Below are 5,326 nucleotides of genomic sequence, written 5' to 3'. Positions count from 1 at the left end.
TTAGAACAAAAAATAGCTTAGGTTACATGGGAACACATTTGGACATGGCGTGAATTCAAATTACAAATAAAAGAATGGGTTAAATTCATCTTGAACATGTATAAATTCACACTTTAACCAAAAGAGGGTTTTTTTGCTCAATGGGTGAACGAACCCAATTGATGAATACCACACATACCTTAATTGAATGGATTCTTAAAGAAATATTTAAATTAAAGCTTGAATCATTGTGTTCTTGAGAGATGAAGGTTGGATTATTGTTCTTCATAAAAAGGAGGGTTCTTACGTGATTTGTTTTGAGGATTATCGAAAAATAATGCCCTTTTTGGTGTTATAAATCATGTTTTGGATGATTGGGTTAAGGGGAAAGGACCAAATTACCCCTTGTCCCTTAGGAAGCTGAAACAGTGGGCAATAATCTCTATGTTTCATCCCTTATTTCTGGGGATAGACCAATGCGGCATACACCTTATTTCAGTGGAGAGACCAATACGTCACGGTCTTATCGTGGAGACTTATTGTTTCTCATGAAAATGGTCATAACTTTTTGCTCATGTATTAGATTAAGGTGAAATTGGTATAGATGGAAATATAAATCAATTATCTATAATTTTATGTGTCTTGAGATGAAAATTCAACATATATAAAAAGGTATACATGTTTAAAGTTGACCCGTGTAGAATTGAATATCAAAATTTAGCTGAATCAAAAGATTCTTAGCTCAACTTTTCCCTAAGTGATTTCTATGAATATTTTTCTCCTCATAAGCACTTCACTCACTAGGATAAGGATAATGACACATGTATTCAAATATAAATCATGGGGTTTGATTTTATACATATAAGAATGATGCTTCAAAGTCTAGCCCAAAAATATAGGGTGTTACAACTATGCTCCTTATCTATTATGTAGGGATAGTTTGATTGGACGGGTGTAATCAAAACGAAGCCTATTAGGAGGGTGAAAATTGAGAATGTGTTAGAGACTTTATATAAAAATGAAATGCATATTGATCACCAACTAGTTGACACTAATTTAGTGGATAATTTAAAGCACCCAAAAAATATTTTGAAGAAGTTAATATTACAGAAGAAGAGGCTGAGTGGGTAGAAGATGGGGAAACATTTTAAGAGGGTGAACGGTTTAGTCGAGAATCTTCCGGAGAGAGGGATTAGTTTGTGTAGGTTGTATTTGTTATTTACTAATGTCTTTATGCTTTGTACTACTTACCTTTTATGGTTCTTGTTTAAGATTGATATATAATAGCCTGAGTAAGATTACTTGTGTGGGATGTTTGCACAAGTTCAATAACTATTTGACGAATTTCTAATGTGAAAAATGCATTAATTGTGAGTTGTACCTTAGCAGTTATAGCTTAGAATTTTTAGTATAGCTTGCAGGAACTCCTATAATTAATACAGAATCTTCAAATGCAATTTTTCTTTGACTATACAACTATATGTTATACAAACATTTTGTCCTTACACTTTGAATGTCATTTTTCTTACATCATATCACTCTGTTGTTACTTTCCCATCTTTTATCTAGTAAAGTTGGAATATGCTTGTCCTTCTTGTATTGTTGGAGCGAGTCTAAACTTGCTATGGTTATGTAACTATTTCACTAGTGTTTTAATACAAATTTAGTGACTTGAAATGTGAATTAGGAACTCAAAATGGTTAAGTGTAGTTACTTGAAAATAGTTAAGTGTAGTAACCTGAAAATATGAACTTAGGTTTTGGAAATGATTAAGTGTAGTCACTTTAAATATGAATTAGTGGATTGAAAATAGTTACAGGTAGTTACTTGGAATGTGTACTAATGACTTGAAAATGGATGTGTGTTCTTTTTTACAACAAATCTTCCTTTTCTATGAGATTCTAAAAGGATAATTTTCTTATATTCATTTTGTAAAGACTAACTACTTTTTAACTTTAATAATTTAGATGGTAATTAAATATGATAAGTTAAGAAAAAAAGTTTATCCTACTAAGATAAAAAAAATAAAAAACCACCTCCATCTTATAGATGACCAACAAGGATTCATATATTTGAGGGTCGATCAGATGATATGCCAGCACGACCCTTTTATCCTAGGTCATTGCATCATTCAGTTAGTGATCCTACACATATGGGTCCACTTTGTGTCTCTACAGAGTTTCAGTCCTCCCCCATCACCATGCCTATATCGTCTTACTACCAGATGATCGATGGCACTTACAGTCATCTACCATCGTCTGCCCTTCTTTCTGCTAGTAGTCACCCACGTACTCATAGTGATTCTATTAGATCTATTAGGTTGACTAATTTTCATCTTAGAGTCACACACTTCAGTGTTTCACATGCACCCACGAGAGTGAATTCAGGATCGCTTACTCTGTAACCAGGATAGAGAGATGCTAGTCAGAGGGAGTACATTATTCCATATAGAGTAGGGTATGATTTCTAAATATAACACCACTATTTATTTTTTATTTACTATATTATTATGCTCTAAGATACTAATTATTGATCCTGTATTATAGGTTTATGCCCGATGGTAGAATTGCAAAAATTATGAGTAAATGCATCTATCGCAACTTCAAAGGTTATTGGACAAGTTGGCAAAACATTCCAGAATTTTTTAGAGAGAAATATTCAAAGAATTTCAGGTGAAGATTTAAGAGATAAGCATCCAGTACCCCCTCGAATTATGGCCAAAGTTGCTACTACACACTCTAACTTCACATAGGTTCTATTACCCCCCTAAATTTAATTTTAGCATATTTTTGTCACCCTTTTATGCTGACATAGCAATTTTATTACATAAAAATAAGACCCACATCATGTCAGCTAAAATGGTGCCACGTTAACTAAAAAGGGAAACAAAAATACATTAAAATTGAGTTCGGGGGGTGGGGGGATAACAGAACCCTTATGAAGTTGGAGTGTGTCATAGAAAATTTGGTCATAGTTTAGATGGGTGTGTAAGACCTCACAATATCCTAGCTCAATTCAGCTCACTATTGTATGTAAAAGGGGTCCAAGAGTTAGAAAATTTCACTAAGTGTTAGGACTTAGTCATTTCCAAAGACCCTTAAACTTTGATAATTTTTGTTTCGACCTATTGACCTCAAAATGCTAATTTTTAAGTTGATTCATGATCGGGTTTGTCGATAGTACATCTCGGATGAGTTTTAGAATTTTCAGACGAGTGTAGGGATGTGTTTGGATTACCAAAGCAGTAGCAGCACCGGTATAAACCTGTGATGCTCCCTCCAGTGAACTAATAGGGATGCCTGTGGTAGAGATCATGGAATAAGGGAAGTTTGATAGTCTAAAGCTCGTGATGCATGCCCTTCGCCCGCTCTTTATTTTTTCAGCTTTTGTTCTCATCTTTACAAGGGCAGTTAGGTGTTTTCCCTTTACCCAATTGGTCTATAACATGTGATTTAGGGGGCCCAAAAGCATAATTTATCATATTTTTTGAAAAATTCTCTCAAAATAAAGCATTCTCTCACAAGAACAATGCCTAGCCTCTTAAAAGAAACAAGGTATTCAAACTTAATTTTCAATAAAATTATCAAGAACCTTTACAAATTCATCAATTAAGGTATGTTTGATGTTCATCTATGGTTTTCTTTCACCGTGGAGTCCAAGAACCCCTTTTTAAATGTTAAATTATGAGTTTTCCATGTTTTAAATGAATTATCTCCATGAATTACTTGTTATTTTGATTTTAAGTTAAGGTTACAAATTGTTTTTAAGTAGAATAGGTTATAATATGTTTTGGATGTTGAAGTTCCCATGTCATTTTCATGCAATTCAGGATAAATCCTCAAATTATGGTTTTTGTCATGTAATCATGCTATCTTGTCATGTTTAAAAGCATCCCCATGTTAAAACCTTAATCCCCATGCGTTTGATGAAATGACAAAAAGAATGATTTTGTAGAATGATTCCCTATTATGGTCTTTCAAAACTTGTGCATGCCTTTGTTGTTATTTACATTCAGTGCAGGGGTTATGGATACCCAAAACATAGATGTTTAAGTAGTCTCAGTATATTCAGAGTGATTTCAGATATATCATGAGCATTATCAATTCAGTAAGTTATCCTAGATAGTTAAACTTAGAACAGTTCAGTAATTAGTGTCAGTTCAATTGGGAGTAGGATTTAGCACCAAGTAAACCTAGGGATGGGGGCTCACTCTTCATCTAGGAATAAGTCATTAGAAGAAGCCCCTAAGTTCCAGAACTATGTAGCCAGTGTAGGATTATGAGATGTTATCCAGTAGTTTAGGACTGGCATTCTTTGAGATGTCACCCGCTAATTTAGGACTAACAATATCTTAGGGGTCACCCGCCAATTTAGGACTGACTCCCTAGTCCTTCCAGATACCAGTTGAGTGGATCCACACAACCATATGTTAGTACCCATGGCGAGATACTAACACTCTTCTAACTTGGGTCACAGGTTGAACCCCGATTAGCTCAGATTGGGGCATGTCGGTTAGATGATACCTCCTACAATCTCGGTTCAGTATTGAGTACAGAGTTTAGTTCAGGTTTGATTGATCATAGCATACAGTTCATCAGTTATTAAGTTACCAAATTTTAGTATTTCAGTTTACAGACTATCCAGTATCATGTTATACTGCTTTTACATATTTATGCATCAGTTATCTTATAATTTTCAGTCAGCTGTTATTTCATGCACATAAACCTATGCATTTTAGCCTAAACTCATCTCATATGCCAGTACATTCAAAGTACAGACTGCATACTTTCTTCGTGCTATGATGTCTTATATCATAGGTTTGGATGCTGAGTTCCCCGCCCACAGTTAGACATCCCAACTTAACCCAAGAGTAGTAGTGGTGAGTCCTCATCTTTTGGGGACATGATGATTTATTTTAGCTATTCAGTAGTTTAGTATTATTTAGTCAGTCAGAGTTATTTGGGGGCCTATCCCATCAACTCCACAGTCAGTCGGTTAGAGGCTTTTCAAACATTCAGACAGTTAGTCAATTTATCAATATTATCAGTTGGATTTTAGTATTTTCGCAGATATTTTCAGACTTGCAGATTCAGTTACATTTTCAGTACTTAAAACCTTATGGCATATATCAGTAGTTTTCTGCATATGTTTATATTATTAGTTACTCAGTACTCATAGCAGGTACCAGCTCATAGGTTAGCTTATGGTCACTTATGACCGTAAGCACCGTTGTCGCGACTAGAGGGTAGCCTTGGGTCATGACAGGATGCTAGATGCTTTACTGAAGATTTATCATACCCACTACTTAACACATTTTTAGAATAAAAAATTAAATAATAAACTGCTA

Source organism: Capsicum annuum, chromosome 9 (assembly GCF_002878395.1).
Source record: "Capsicum annuum cultivar UCD-10X-F1 chromosome 9, UCD10Xv1.1, whole genome shotgun sequence".
Taxonomy (NCBI): domain Eukaryota; kingdom Viridiplantae; phylum Streptophyta; class Magnoliopsida; order Solanales; family Solanaceae; genus Capsicum; species Capsicum annuum.
Note: the sequence above shows the minus strand (reverse complement) of the source record.